Source organism: Hesperophylax consimilis, chromosome 9, assembly GCF_061612785.1.
Source record: "Hesperophylax consimilis isolate HC1 chromosome 9, BYU_Hcon_1.0, whole genome shotgun sequence".
NCBI classification, from domain to species: Eukaryota; Metazoa; Arthropoda; class Insecta; order Trichoptera; family Limnephilidae; genus Hesperophylax; species Hesperophylax consimilis.
Window position 1 is genome coordinate 30,231,506 of NC_142844.1, and position 17,512 is coordinate 30,249,017.

The 17,512-nt window shown below is 31.9% G+C and overlaps 1 protein-coding gene across 1 annotated transcript in view; it reads left to right on the forward strand.

The window, feature by feature from the left end:
- kek2 (leucine-rich repeat, immunoglobulin-like domain-containing kekkon 2 protein) overlaps nucleotides 1–17,512 on the forward strand; it is a 539,018-nt gene that overhangs the window by 258,312 nt on the left and 263,194 nt on the right. The window lies entirely within an intron of this gene.

Genomic DNA, 17,512 nt, shown 5'->3' on the forward strand with positions numbered 1-17,512 from the left:
CCTCTACACTACTATAGTTACACACAAAAATATTATCAAATAAATTTGAAGCAACGTTTGTTGGTCTATATTTCTGTCCCAATTTCCATACCTAAATGGTTTATGCTGACCATGTGGCTAATTTACGGATGACAGGTAGAATTCAAGTATCTCCCATTGTCGTCCTTATTAAGGCAAGATAGAGGTTGCCCACAAATGAGACATGCCCACGACCTGAAGATAACAACTGTCCACTTCGGACGGGTCAAAGCTGCCAAGACTTGCAAAACTGGAAAAAATTGAGCAGGTCAATTTAAGTTTCATGGTAACAAAAAATTATGCTTGAAGACTGACTGATGATATGACAGATAAATAAATGTATTTTTTTAATAACGGAAAAGAATTATGTCAACTTTAATAATGCCAAGTATCTTCAAATCAAAATGAAAAAAAAACAAACAGATAAATCTTATTAATAAGTGAAAAAACATATGAAAAACAAATAGAAGTATCTGATGAATAATGTTTGAACATGTTATGTATTAATGTCTTTTATCATTTGTCATTTGAAATCAGATTGTGTGATCAAATTTATGACGGAGGTACTAGCATTAATACCCGGCTACAGAGATCTATACGCACTTTAAATTTTAAAACAAAAAGTTAAAAATCAGGTTGTTTGTAATAACGAGCTAAACAAAATTGTAATGACCTTGAATTTACATGCCCAAAAAATGCACAGAGCTTAGTGTCAAGTGTGCTAACTGCTTTAGATATCAAACGAACAAACAGACTGCCGAAATTGATGACTGGTGAAATCAATGACTGGTGAAATCAATGACTGGTGAAATCAATGACCGGTGAAATCAATGACTGGTGAAATTAATGACTGGTGAAATCAATGACTGGTGAAATCAATCACTGGTGAAATCAATGACTGGTGAAATCAATGACTGGTGAAATCAATGACTGGTGAAATCAATGACTGGTCAGTTTGGGTCCCAGCCAGGAGTAATGGGTTTAATTCCTCGGTCTTCGAGTCTTCCATCACCACAAAACCAGCAATATTTTCCGCTAACTGTCGTAGTAGTAGGATATTTTAAAATATTGTCAGGTTATTCGTAACCCGGGAATGTTTGTCTTTCTATTATAATAAAATAATACTTTTCTTTTAAAACAGTACTTTACTGTGAAGTTTGTAAAATCAAAAGAATACTATAATTAAGCATTTATGCGATATTTGGTTTGCTTGGGATGTGCGTAAAACAATTCTGTTTCTATTCAGAAATTTTATTAGCTATCCAAGTTTTTTTAACTCATAAATAGTTTTCATTCACAGCGTTTCAGTTAAAATACGTAAATTAGTAAAATAAAATGAAACAGTGACGTTAAAATAAACTATACGTGGAATAAACTCCTTTCTAAGGAAACAGGACAAAGAAAACCACACACTGTTCAAACAGAGCCACAATTTTCAGACGGATAGTTTATCAATCCGCCTACTTTCTTGTCCGTGTGATATATTATGCCCCACCCTGTGAGATATAATAGCCAAGATAGGCTTCTAAGGATCAATTATTGAATTGTTCTCTTAATTGTGAGTATATGACTAGCATTGATTCGATAAATATTACAACTTAGTTTGCAATAACTTCATAGTGTAATGTCCACAAATTTGGAGAATATTTTTTTTAAACTAAATTAATATAACATACGGACCGTAAAAAGCTTTGTGTTAATAAATAAATTATTCTGAAATAATCTAAAGAAAATGCTTCATTCTTACACAATATGTATTAAAGCTTTCGTAATTCCCTCAGCGCCTATGCCATCTTTGAGAAGGCTGTGTGGTGGGTCTTTATAAGGAGGGAGTCAACACCTCTTCAATATTCATGTTGTAGAAGGAGGGAAACACACAGAAACCGGCAAATCGTTCCACAGAGTTGTTCAACGCAATAACGAGTAGGAGAAACGTTTAGCATTTTTTTAAAGTTGTACTTTCTTGATATCATTTCTATCAAATACATAGGAACTTCATTTTTCTGATGGTTTTGAGTCTGAAGATTAAACTACACGAAGGAAGAGATTCAGTCAATTTGTTTTATGACTCAATATCATTATTTGTGTTTTCAATATTCTTTTAGCAAAATTCAAAGTGTTTGCGGAAATACTAAATAATAATGTTTACCAATATTATTTTTTTGAAATACTTTGATTGTCAATCATGCGTATGACAAATTTGATATTACGAAAACATTGTATACTGGACCGGTCTACCCTAGTGTATATACCAACACCAAAAAAAGAAAGACGAAATAATATAAATTATTAGTCAACAAGGGTTGGAGTGTGAGAAAAATATGAAAATGGGATTAATAAGCAATGGTAATTTACTCATTGCAACTGATTCGAAGAGGTATTATCATTAAGGTGTAGATTATTTTACCCTATTTTTATTTTAAAACTATGATTATCACATACAAGGTGATTGGAAAAAACATTATTTTATGACGTAACTGTAATCTTGAAACTAAGAGCATGCTAATAATTGTTAACATAGTGCTGAAGAATTAATGTTTGCAAATGGCAAATCAACAAGCGTGATATATGTGTTATCTAATTTGTCACAGTCTGAATCTGTGTGAATGCGAAAAATATTCTAAAACGCCAATCTAGTAACTTCTATGTCGTCTTTTTATTTCTTGTCCTAAAACCATCTCACCCATTCCTTCCTATGTGTCTGGAGTCTCAGACTGCTTTTGTGCATTGCAAATATGCCCTTTTGTAAAGCTTTCTTTGGCCGTTTACAAAAGCGCCACACTGAATATTTTAGACGGAACAGTTTTTTGCCGGTCTCGGCTGTCGCGTTAGAATCCACGGCGGACGCGGCTATGGAGGAGAGCTTTAATCTGGCCAAATATTTATGAAGCTTGAGGTATGGAGTATATTGTAAATCAACCCCTTTGTTCATTATTCTTCTGCAGGCACTATATATGAACGTTCCTTGAAGTTGAATGCAGAATATTTTTCCACTTCTGGAATTAGTTATGCATGGAATGATGATTTACGACAAAGCTTTGTTTGATATGTTTTGTTTCTTGTGATTTTTTATAATCGAAACTGCACTAAAAACATCATTACTTCATGAAATTTTCATGTCTGTATGTATAATTAAATGCTAGTAAAAACCCGCCTTTATCGCAATTTTTCATATTGAAAAAATTATAAAAAATAAATTTACGTGAATTTAAATTAAAAAATTGTTTCTACAACAAATATCAATCGCAGAAATAGAAATAGTAAACATTTGTAATCATATTCAACTACTTTATTAGGAAAACAGGTAGGTAATACATTCAAGAGGGTTATTGAGAATATATTTGACTTTAAATGATCCATAGCTCAGTAGGAAAACAATGAGGTAAATAGACTTTCAGTAGACTTTAATTGAAAGAAAAATATCTAAATAAATTGTTGTGCAGTCCAGCTTTTAACATTTCTTGTGCTTTAGTTGTTTTATACAAATAATATCTGAATTACACTTGAATATAGAAGAAAAAAAGTAGAGGTGCCTCCGTCACATATTTGAATGGATAAAAATGTTCCATTTAGCCCAATAGCCCAGCGCTATATCTCACTTACAATTGCATAATATCGTAGATTTCTATCTTATTTGAATTTCGTAAACTTTTGTATTAGAAATTTAAGCCACAATTAGGTGCCTATTTTGATCGCAAAACACGCCCACGTGGCATTTATTGTGTTCTTCATTATAGTTTTTCTTGAAAAATACCTAATTTGTACATTTTCTATCTTTCATAAATTTTCATGTGCATCTTTTTCCAGAACTTCCTCTCCCACCTTTCCCTAAAAAGACCATCCACAAAGCATCTCGAAGATGAAATAGTCCTTGAGGAAAATTATCTTCCTTAGGGCTACTTTTTAGATCCAGTTTGACACGTACTCATTATATTGTCTTTGTACACTCATATATTCAAACATACACTCTGATTTGCCTGAAGCAAGGTTTTTAACGATTTTATCGATATTAAACAAAAATATTTTACAAATTAAAGTTTTCTCTGAAAAATTCCGAAAAAAATAATTAGTACCCGAAACTATGAATCCGACAGGTTACAAATCATATCCTTTGCAGTATGTCGGCGATCGTTTATTTGGCCTTATTTTAAAGTGGGGATGAAACTGCGGAATTAAAAGTTTACAAAAGTTCCAGCAAGTGAATGTTTGCTTTGTTGGTCGTTAAACTTTACTTCATACATCTACAGCGATGTGGTAATGCCTATAGTTCTCGTTTTTTTGATATTTTACAGTTGAGTTTTTTGGAATTTATTCTCAGTTCGAAAGTAATTGAAAGGTTATCCAATTAAATTGCGGAAAAAAACATCCCGCAAAATGTAAATTCGAAATAATCCAGACCGGAAAACTGGAAATTATTAATTCCGAATAAAAGTTGTGGAATTCTAACTAACAACCGTCAACTTATCACGTGAAGAGTGGGATTGCCTTTATGAGGATAAAAATACTCTTATACACAAAAAAAAAATAAAAAGAAAAACCATAATGACTCTTTATTTTTTACTGTTCTATACCCTTTTTTCGTTTATGATAAAAAAAACGTTTTTAATTCTATAAATTTACACTTTTAATGCGAAACAAACATTTTAACGTTAAAAGAGGACAATCGAATTGCGCAATCATTTAGCTTTCGTCGGGCTTTTAGTACCGGGCGCCGCATAAATAATGTATGGTCACCCTTGGCGCCGCGGTTGACCGACCCACATCCCCCTACCCGGCTCCAAAGGGTTGTGACCCAAAATTAGAGTAACCATGATTTTTCTGAACTCGTTTATTGTAAAAATTAAAAAAAAAAAAACAAAAAAGACAATTTTGATTGAGCCACGTTGTCACCATGTTGAATAAATTACATTTCAGGACAAATAATGACACTCTGGTAAACACTTGTTAAACAAATGAAAATATTTTGCAAAAATTGGCAGGAATGCTCAAGATAAGGAATCATAAAAACACCGCATTGTTTCAAATACCAATAGTGAATTAACTATAATATATAATTTTATCATGAGCATAAAATAAAATTAAACCCACGGATACAAAAAGTGCCTTCGTAAAACTTGCCAACAATTGGCGGGCCTTTCCATTATCGCAAGAAAATGGTAATGGTAGAGACGTAGCTACAAAAGTGAGAAATCGTTGTTAATGATCTCTCCACAGAGGTTCCCTAGACAGTGTATAAAAAGGTGTCGTATTTAGAAATAAACATAGTTTTGTGACGTCTTATCTGTCCTGCCCATCTGAAAGGCAACAATGCGATCTGGTGAGTATGTTCACAGACTTTTGTCGGCAACGTCCTCCAAATACTCAATGCTATTGTTAACAACCATCCCTATCTAGTGCTTTGTCTACTTAAATGTCCTGGTTATCTCATATCATTACCATTGTCGTGTTAAAATGTGTCCTTTATCTGCAGCCATAAAAGAAATAAAAAAAATACAGAATAGCGGTCTCTTGGTAATCTTGGTCACCGTTTCCGGAAAAGCTCTATATCCCGGTGGAGATGATACCCCCCCTCCCAGGAGAGTCCCCCACTGTACTGGTACAGCCAGCCTCCACCATTGCCCATTGGAGGGGCGGTGGGGGGAGGGGATGTAGGACTAAATGAAACAACCACTTTTGTCCTGCAAGATGAATGGGTCCCATACAAGAGACGCTCTCGGTCATTGCGTTGGATTTCACAGCCCTGCAGAGGGAATTTAAATTCAAAGATCTGGAATTAAACCGGGCAAAATTACGATGAGCGTTTAATACCTACCCCAAGATCGCGTCCAAATTTTATAAAATTGTCTGTTTCAGTGGATTAATCCCATTAACGTCATTTAATTTAAGAGTTTTGGAGCTCTTTATTTATCAGGGAGCGTGCCGTGACTTTACAAATTGGTAATCGTTGTAATTATAAAAAAATCATTTTTAGAAAAAAAAACTACCTGTTTTGTTAAGTTGACTATTTAATTAATTTATTTGTTTTATGTTACCTCCACACAGGAGACCTACAAGAAAATAATTTCCCTTTGGTCCTACGTTATCTTTGATCGGGGATGCTGTGTGGAGGGTTTTTTTAATGAAAGAACGGGGAGGAAGATCTGGGAACAAAAAAGCTGTGTGTAGGAATATGGGAGTCAATGTGTCCAGTAGAAATGGACGTATGAATCAAAAGGCGATGGATCGAGAGAGTTTATATAAATTATATATTATGAACTATATTTTCCCTTGTTAGCACAACCTACATAATAATAATAATAACACACATACAACAACCTACAGTCCGCCTGGGAACAGGAATACCTAGTGAGGAGAACTGAGAACAAACTACATCACTTTATATATTTATTTTATTTAATATTGTATCTTTTTTACTTTACTTTATATTACCATTAAATTTAAAAAAAAACTAAAAAAAAATGTTTTACATTCTTGTGAAATTGAGTCATACAATTTCAACGAGAGAAGTAATTTTTGTAACATCGTCATCGTCTTGTGAAATCATCCTTGTGATTCGTTCGAATGTCATAAATTTGAAAAATATCATTCTTTTGTCACGGATATTTTTTCATTGCGGAACACACTTAAGGACACCAGTATACCTATATGAAATTTTGTCAACATTTTTAGTATTCAAAATAAGGTTCAGGATGGGAGCTTAAATATCGATGGTTGACAGATAATTATGTACACCAAGGATATTAACATATTTATGTAATATCTATTATAACAGTAATATGTAACGTGTGCATAAGGGTGGTCTTTCACTTTAACCTACAATTTTCTCATATATGTTAAAGATATATTTAATGTCTCTAAATATAGAAAAATGATTTCATACGCAGACGACACAGTATTGTTAATAGCTAATACTTGGGCGTAAGTAAACAACGTGGCCACCGCAGATATAAACAAATTTTAAAAAAATATGGTTTGATGTAAATTTATTGACACTGAATTCGAAAAAAACTTATTATGTACCACTTAGCAAAATAAAACAAGAAACACTCACAGATATACGAATTATAATCCACTCTAGAACAAATAAACAATAGTGTTAATGGTCCACATACTTATAGAGAGAGTGAGGACACTAACATACATCTTTAGTTGTCTATGACATATATTAAATAAATATTTACTCAGTATTACATTCTGCTAATCAATTAAATAGTTTGGCATTATGAGATGGGGTGGAACTTATAAAAAAAACTCTCAACACTATACAAACCAAACACGCTTTACATATCACGAACAAAATATTTAAAACAATTCCATTTAAATCATATACACATTCATCAGAACTTTTGTTTGAATAATTTAAAGTCAGTAAATTAAATACAATATACTTCTACCATGCAACATTACACATTTAAAAATATAGTATTCTAAATAAATTCATAATTTAAAATCAATAGATTACTCAAATAAACACAAATACTCCCAACTACAAAATATAAAAAAAAAAACAATGGGGCAATTGAATTATAAATATTTGAAGTAAACTTTTGTAATTCGTTCCCAGAAAGTATTCGTAATATAAATAACATCAAAGATTTTAAAATTTACGTTAAAAACCCACTGAAAATATAAACTGAATATTTTGGCATACACATAAAAAATAACGAACTGATATCCTCCATACTCACAAGCCTAGCTTTATTATGGTGGTACATTCTGTGTATAAAATTAGGTGAAATAATTACTACATCTTCTGTAAATTAAGTTAGTTAATTTTTTTAATTAATTAAAAAAAATTTGTCAATATACGAAAAGTAATTTTCTGTAAGCGAATTTTCTGTAATAGAAAAGATTTAAATATCATGTAATGAATATACTGGTTACATTCAGTAAAAAAACGAAAATTATTTTGAACAGAAGATCATGCTGAACACCGATGTAATAGAACTGTACTCGGAGAAAAGCTTTTTAGAAAAAAATATTTGAAATTCTATTCAAATTAAAAACCAAAATTACACAATGAGATAGTCAAAGCCGTCTCGAAGAGGGGAGGGGGATTATTTGAGTCATATAGACACTATAAAATAATATAAATGTTTGAATCTCTGTCTATTTTAAATATTACTACAAAATACTTCCCCTACACATCTGCTGGAAAAATTCAAATTTAAGGACGGTTTTTAATTTTCAAGGTCCTTGAAAATTTACTTGGATATTTGATGAATTGTTCAAATTCTCTGAAACAACCCGCTTAGGACGTGTTAGTACATTTCATTTTCTCATTGAAAAAAAAATTATATTATTGAATAAAACAATTTGGCGTCTACTTATTTTAAAGGAAATTTCATATTTCGAGTGTTTTTATCGTTGAAGATTTATTGATTTATACAAAAGTTGTGCATTTTTTAACGTTATTTATTAATGAATAAATTTTGTTCACTCTAAATTCTAAATGATTTTTACTAAGCGGTTTCCATTTACTGTCACCAAATTAATATTGACTGCCAAAATAAAAAAAATAAAATAATTAAATATTCTTTAATGGTTAAAGAAACTTCGGATTTACAAAAATTAAATCATATTAATTAGAAAATTACTTGTAGAATTTCCCGTTTAGTCTCTAGAAATCCTTCTCAAAGTAATAAAGTTTTTTCTTACGCTAAGCCTGAGACCTTACATCGGCACAAGAAACTTACAGCTTGCTCCACCATACAAACAGAAACTTTATAAATAAGTCGTACAATTCTTAAACAGCGGCAAATTTTTATGTTTTTTTTTATAATATATTCCGCTGGTTAGAAAGAATAATTTTTGCAGCGCTTTGTTTTCAATAAAACAATATTTTTGAGTAGGCAGAATAGATTGAAAACGATTTTTGAAATATAGCACAGTGTGGTTACAATTATTTCCTATTGCCTAAAAAAGTACAATACGTGTACACTTCACGATAAAAATGTTATAATCTAGTAAACGAACGACTACGTGGTTAGCACGATTCATTTGAAACGTTTTAAAAGCATCGAGAAGACAAAATTTAACTCTTTCTATTTGTGGTCTTCAAATTACATTAATTTTCATTGTCACGATCCAGTTTGACATTATGACTGAAAATAATAGGTATATTAAGTACCTACTGCGGTATTTAAGTGAAAGTCGTTAGAGTCACAGATGAACGAAAATGTAAATAGAATAGAAATAATGGGCTTCTTTGTACTCAGTGGTTTAAATAAATCAACAATTGTGTAAAATAACTTGTCTCGTGATGTTTAGCCATTACGCTGTTTATTTACGGGTGCTTCGTGAGGCAGTTAAAGAGTACGTCTTCATCATTTGAGATTCGTCCTTATCTAAATCCCCATACCCGCCTATTGTGGCGTGATTAAGGCGTACTTTGTAGAAAACGTGTCGGATGTCGGATCCCGTCGTATTTAATCACAGGGTGGGATATTGGAGTGCTTTAGACTGATTCGCCTATTAAGCTTTAGGCGCCCATTGAAACTGCACACAGCGCTTGACAATGAGCATATTTGCGAACTAATTAACACATCAAGCCTTTATTGACTTAGACTTAGGGAGAAATAGTCTACTTTCTAGCCTTTTTTTATGAAAAACCGGAAGAGTAATTCAATTAATATTATGTCATTGTGGAATGAATATGAAATAGATAACCTGTTACTTGAGTCACTAACCGGCTTCGCCAAATTATGAAAAATAACGTTTTCTGTGCGTCAAATCAAATGGAACGTATTTTTCAGACAAATATTAGTAGGTATATATCTGTAATCAGGAAATTATTTTATTTTCATAATTATTATTAATAGCACCGAATTTTCATAGCACCGAAGTTCTCGCTGCTAAGCTTGACATTTTCACCAAGAAAGATATAAAATTCTTATAATTTTAATGGTATATCACGATTTTGGTAATATTATGTTAAGCTCGGTCAAGGCTTTATGTCGGTGATATCAATAATTGGTACTTATAGCATTATGGTTATATGGTAATTAGGACGACGAGCGAGGTTCGACAGATCAGCTATCTGCGGATTTGTCAATATTTAGGACTTCTCTTGTCTGATATTTAACCCCTATAAATATCATACGTGCAGTATTATCGGTCTTCTCAATTACAACATTAAACTCACAGATCTGAGAAAGTTTTTTTTTAAAATATTTACATATTTCTCAATAAACTTCAACAATATGGACAGTCACATTTAAGACGAGATGGAATGTTGAGGTGAGATGGTTTTTGATCGAGGTTCGATTGCGGACTGTATTATTAATATAGGGTGTTCCAATAAGAGCGCAATAATTCAAGGTTCAATTAAACATGATTTTTGTAGCAAAACATTTTACTATTTGTTGAATTATAATGTATACATTTAAGAATTATGTATGAAACGACGCATCCGCCACGGCTTCGCTGTCACAAGCGTAATTTTTGGCCACATTTGTAATAACGTTGTTGCATGCATGTGGCGGTATTTCGTTTACGGAGCGTCTAATTTCGGCCTTCAATGCTTTGGTGGTAGCGGGCTTGTTGGCATAAACCTGTGACTTCGGATTACCTCAAAGCCAAGGCCAATTGTGGTCACCAAACCGAAGATGATGCGACTAGGAGCAAACTCGTGGAATTAACTAATTCGTCACGAATCATGGCAATCAAACTTTCACCATTTTGCTAATAATATTTAATAATCGGAATGCGTTGTTTTATCGAGTAATGCTTCATGTTTACTATTTCCCACCTATCATGTTATGATAATGTGACATCATGACTGCCAAACTAGCGCGAATTTATAATTTATAATCAAAACACCCTTTATAAACCGTTAACAACGTCTGCGTAATATCAAAATGTTATAAATGAATTGTTTATGTGCCGAAATTGCGGGATGGAATTTCAGACATTTGGATAGGTAATCTAATAAGAAATAGAAAGGTTAATGAGGATTCACTTCATTATTGATTTAACCGTTTCTACAGAACAAATTATTGTTCATGTGTTTCGAGTCCACTGTAATAGTTTGTGTATCAGTGACGATCAACCTTTGTTACCTGAGATTTGTTGGCTGGTTTGTTTGTTATTTATATTTTCTTAACCGTAATTTTATTTGTAAAAAATTCAGCGACTTCAAAAACAAAGCGCCACATGTGTAAATTTTATAACTCCAGGCCCAAACCAACAATACTACAGAAACCGTTGAAAACTTTACTACCGCAAGTTTTGATATTATTTAGCCAAGTGAGCCGTATGAAAAGGCTCGCGGGCCGCGTGTTGTTCTTCATTAGTTCAAATGATAAAGGGTAACGAGTAGTTAGCATTCCATAATTAGACAAGGATAGCAATAAAACCCTGCCCCTGGCTACTGGGATCTATGATACCAACCCGTAAGTAATTAAAAAGAGTCTTATGTCACATAAAAATAAGAAAATTATTATTAAAAAAAATTATTATTCACAGAGCACAGATTTAATACTGTTACAAAGAATACTACATTTTTAAATTGACTGTCCTGAATTACTTCAATATATCAATATCCATGTTCCCAAAAAATCATGCCGATATTTCTTACCTTCTTACTTCAATAACACCAGGGCACTAGCTTACCAAAATTCTCCGATTCCGAGACTTCACAATCTCGGAAACAAATTTTCTGATCTGGGTGATATATTTCATTTGAAAACTAATCAGTATAAATGTAGTATATTCTATCAATTTTATTCTTCTAGACACAAATAGACCTATGTACCCGTATAACTTCTCCGCTTCTACTATTTTGCTTTGTTGAATCTTTTGAATTCAATTATATGCGTAGGATTCATTTTTGCCATTATGTTTACATTCTTCTTTATTGTATAAATTTTTAAGTGTTTACTCTGATACAAAATGCTTGTACTTTGTTTTAAAGAAAAGCCCACTAAGGCGTGTAGTAAATAAATAAATATAAAAAAAAACACATGAGAAAATAAGCATTATGAACACGTTTAGGAACACTTACCTGATAACACATGGAAGTATTATCTACACAGATATGCAGGAATTTCCACATTGACAAGCCAAAAAAATGGTTTACCTGTTAAGAAAAGATTCCGATTTTCGAAAGCGTTTTATCAATTTCATAACAAATAAGGACAAAAAACGGATACGCCCACAACACACTTCTATTGATGTTTCACTTCAGTGGTTTTGTAACGTTCACCATCAATACACAAGCATAACGTTTTGAATGGAAGTGTGAGATGACGCGATTGCCTCGTGTCACGCAACGGGTCGATTTCCTCTTTGCTTTTGAATATCTGTTATTCCGATGTAAACTTTAATTCCCTGCGCCGAAACGAGAGTTATAAGTTATAATTTATTTATCTACCTTATTTACTATAATTGCCTAACTCACATGAGAAGTGATTTCTTTACGGATTTGGGCAGTTTAAAAAAAAACTTTTTTAAATACCTTTATTTATTTGCTTATATTTTTTTATCTGTTATAAATACGTTATAAGACCGGTCAGTGGTTGAGTGGGCATAGCGCTTGGGTCTCACCCGAGCGTCGCGTGTTCGATTCCTCGGCTGGCTAAGTCCTCCATCACAACACAAGCAACATTTTCGGCTTTCTGTGGTGGTAGTAGGAGATTTTCAAACATTGTTGGGTTATTCGTAACCCGGGAATGTTTGTCTTTCTTTAAAAAAAAATAAAAAATAAAAAATAATCTAAAACTTAATTCGATTGATTGATTGGTAAGTCGGATGAGCTAAATTTACTGCCAGAAACAGTACATTTTCATACATTTTTCATATGGAATTACAGAACATACTGTTGTAAATGTTGCAAATCAGCTGAAAATGTGTGTATTTAAGACAGCCGTACTTTGTTAAAGGTCTTATTTATCATTTCCCGTTTTCACAGTTGATTAATTTCAAAAATTTCACTGTACGCAAACAAAGGAAAGCGGATCTTCAATGGTCTTGATCTCCCAAAGTGTGCCCGGGTGAACATTTGTGGATCTCGCCGATATCATCCCCTGACATTCAACCCTCGGTCTACACCCACCCCTGCGCACCCTTTCGCCCCCTTCGCCCCAGTCACCTATCAAGCCGGCTTACGTGATGTTTTATTTGGAAAGTCTCGGACGAGTACCAAATACCCACCCACTAAAATATCAATGTCTTATCCCAGGGGTAGGCAGACTACGACTCGCGAGCCAGCTTCACCTCCACTCCGCAGCCTCACTAGAAGTGCTTTAATTCGTAAAGCCTCAATGGTATTGAAGAATAGTTATGTTAACAGTTGGATATAATTGAATACTCCATAATTACATACGAACATTATCTAACGCAACGCAACACTATCAACTGAATATGGAGTTGTTTAGTTTTAAACAGTTGTTTTAGCAACTTTCTTTCAACTCTTGGCGTAAACAAATAATTAAATAGTTGTTGTTTATACTTTGTGACCGATATTAAATGGATTTTTAGTTACGTGAATTTCTACAAGACGTCTTTGTTTCTTTTCCTATCCGATACATTAGATAAATCTTGTTTTCATCCCCATTTTTTGTAACTTAAAATTTAAAAAAAGATATGAATATGTTGCAGTTTTATGAAAATTTTATGATTCTGTTTAATTTATATTTTTGGTTCATCTCATTAGAAAACCTGCCGATCCCTGTCCTATTGGCCTGCCACATAAAGGAAAAACCGTAAAATCTACCAATGCTGGGATGCCCACACAATTTAAAGACAACCTATCATTTGTGTGCAAACATTAATAAAATTATTTACAACGGGCTTTTGTTTAATGTTTATTTCACCTAATTATATCACGTAATTATTTGTTGAGAAAAGAATGTTTCTATTAATTTAACGATGTTTTTTTTCTATTTTGAAATGGTGCGCAAGGTTGGATTTACGTCATATTTATGAATAATTATCATCAGAATTGTATTTCCCCCTGGGCGTAAAATAAATAAATATTATCATTTTGATCTGCAATTTTAACGTAACGCTAATTATGCACTGTCATAATAATCAATTAACAAAAATCAAACTCATTCGTTATTTGCGTATTATCTTAAAAAAGTATTAGTATATAGGAAATTTTGTAATCATAATTTCACGTCAGTTTTACACGTAACATTAAAAAAACAAATATATATATTTAAGAAATAATGTAATTACATGTTAAATAGTATTCCCTTGGGGTTTCTTCACATTATGAGATTTAAAAATAACTCTTAATTATTTATAAGTTATTCATAATATGTTAGGTGCATACAATATGTGTTCATCAGTACTTGGATTTGTACTTGATCGTTTTTCGAGAAGTGGGTTAATTTCCAATTTCAAGATTCAATTTCATTAATTCATTCACATATTCATGCAATCAAGAAAACCAAATTCAAATTCAATTCAAATACCGAATATTTTTTTATCATCCAAAGTGTGCACAAACTTGGATCCCAGAGGTAAATCTGGTAATATTGGTCAGGTGATTTCATTGTTTAAGATACTTCAGACTTGGTGAAAATAATAATTTAAGGTTAATAAAGTCAATTTGAGCATAAAAAAATGATTTCAAAATACAGGTCAATATATGTACAGAATGTGGTGGAATTATAATCTTAATAATAATGCATGAAAAAACATGCTAATAATTTAAGTTAGCTAAAGTCCCCGGTGTTACCCGGGCTTTAAAAAGAGTTTAATGAATCAGAAAATAATTTTCCTCTTATTTTGTACGTAGTTTGTGTATTGTTAAGTTTGCAAATTTTCATCCTAAAATATCAATACTCTACATTAATAGTGGTGTGGTTTTAAAAAATCTGATACAAAATCACCTCACCATTAGAGGTCAAGTGGTAAAAATTTAATCTTGAAGTAAGACAGATTTGTTTAACAAACAACACAAAGACTAACACCGGACACTCCTCATTATATTACACGTACATTTTTCCCAAAATATTATATTTAAAGCCATTATTGGTAATATATTAAAAATAACTCTTGTGCCTGATAAGGGATCCTCGAATCTTACTATGATTTTATAAATATTAATTATTTCAACAGGAATGGAAATTGAATACCGAACAACTTTAAGACCTTGTTTTAAACCCTATTTGTATATAGAAACTATAAAAAAGTGAACGAATACACATTTTTGATATGCGTGGTGATTTACCTTTACATCTTTTTAATTTTTAATATAACAATGAAGAATTTCCAGCTGTTGAATATTCTTACATTCACACAGGCTTTATATTAAGGTAGTCGAAACACGTAAATATAAATCATTAGTCGCCTCTTGTGAAACTAGCATAGAACTATACTACGGATTGACAATACAAGATTTCAGCCTAGCATTCCGATATGCTTAGCAATTTGAAATATCCCACTCAGCGAGATGAGGGTGAACCGGCAAGTGAGGATCGGCTTAAAGCCTCTGTGAGATAAAACCCTTCCACTATACTATCTGTACGTGCCTCTCAGACCACTATTCACTTGTCATTAGACTGCCATAGAACTTCATAGAACCAAGCCTCCGAAGTTTTTGTGACAATTTGTCTGATGAATAATTTTCTAAGTGATCGCTACAGGGCATCAAGCAGTTCGTTTCTCTATCAAAGATGTGTGAGATGTAATTGAATATGAGCTAAGCTGTTTGAAATTTCTTCCAACCACACATGGTTTTCAAAATGCTATTTATTACTTGAGTTCCACATACCTACTTAACCGATTGGTGTCATATATGTACATTTACCATATTATTGAAATAATACCATTCCTATAAATATTAATATGGAAACATGTAAAACTGCTTACTGCAGTTTAAAGGCAATGAATTCACTTGTATATAACCGTTCATTCCATATTTTTAGGTTCCATAAATTTGGCTCATTATGACAAGCGATCGCTCAACAAGTTTTTGCAAACTTGGCATGATATGCCAAAAATCGCTCGATTGGAGACATGTAAACATTCATCGGTAATTAATTATTCATGAAAAGATTATCAACAGACCGACAGAAGAAATACATAATTCAAAAAAACAGTTTCCCTGATATTATACTTTTATTTTCTTTACCATTTCAGGCAATTACTTATTAGTTTTTTTTTCTATAGATTCAACAGACATTTTTTTCCTTTTTTTAAACATTTGTTTTATATTACATATTAGTATATTATACATATATTTATTTTTTATTTACCTTACGAGTAAATTATTTTCCTGTTTTCAGTCTTACTGGGTTGCAACAAACATGAATAATTAAATGCATATACGAATGTACAATGTACATCCTTACTTTGTATTTGAAACTTTACTTTTTTTACAATATTAGGTGTTATTATTTGGATTTGATGTTAATCTTAATATTAGCATATGATTTTTTTTGTATATAGTTATGCTATTATCCATGTATTATGTTTCACTTACATACATAAATTGTCAATTTCCTCTGTAAAGGCTCGAAAGGGCGTTAATGATAATAAAATTAAAAAATATTGAATATTTGAAAAGAAGGTGCGGAAGAAATAATAATATTTTATGTGAAACCGCACAAGAGACTTAACTGCTCCAAATCCTCTGGGACTAGTGAGACTATACCAGCCCCAATCTGTCAATATACCATACTCATACTCAATTTAAAAAAATGTATTATTAGTTTCATCTTTTTATGTGGTTAACAAGCATTCGTATAAACAAAGCGAATAATAAATAATTATTTCTTCCCACTCGGTCAGTTATATTTAAGATTTAAAAGGTGAGGTGGTGAAGTTATCATCTAACACGTACATTATTCGCAAAAGTAAAGTTACGGTTACATTAGACAGTTCGTATTATATTTTTTGTAATAAGAATTAGATTATTGGTTTAGATTATTATAAACCCCCATCATTACCACCAAAGTCTCGCGGTATGATCGTAGAAAACGGTGCACATTATATGGCTTTATTTTGCTTTATTCGAATGTACCTAAACCATTAAGTAGTTTGCTCCACACCTTAAAAATAGCACAGCTTTATTTATTTTAAATATCTTTAACAGTAAAAAAAAGTATACTTGATACAAAAAAAGTTTAATCGAACTGAAATATCGAAAGTTTACTAATCGGTAACCGATAGGACAGGTAAAAAATAAAAAAAAAACTAAAATATTTCTCAAAGCCCGGCAGTAAGCGTTCAAAGTTGGTTTGTAAGAGGGAGCGCGCTAATATAAAAAAAACGATAATAATTAAGTGAAAATGGTGGAAATATTTAATAAAACATGATTGAAATATAGCAAAAATCTATCACCAAATGCTTAAGTTGCAACTTAAGATAAACTGTGAATTTTGTTATACCTATAACATATTAAATAACACCACAAAACGAGTTTTTAATAATTTTTGGAGCTTACTTTACAATTTTATTTATAATTAACGTTTCGGCATTACAAATTTTAGATATTATCTTAAAAAAAAACATTTATAATTTTTAGAACTTAAATAGTTGA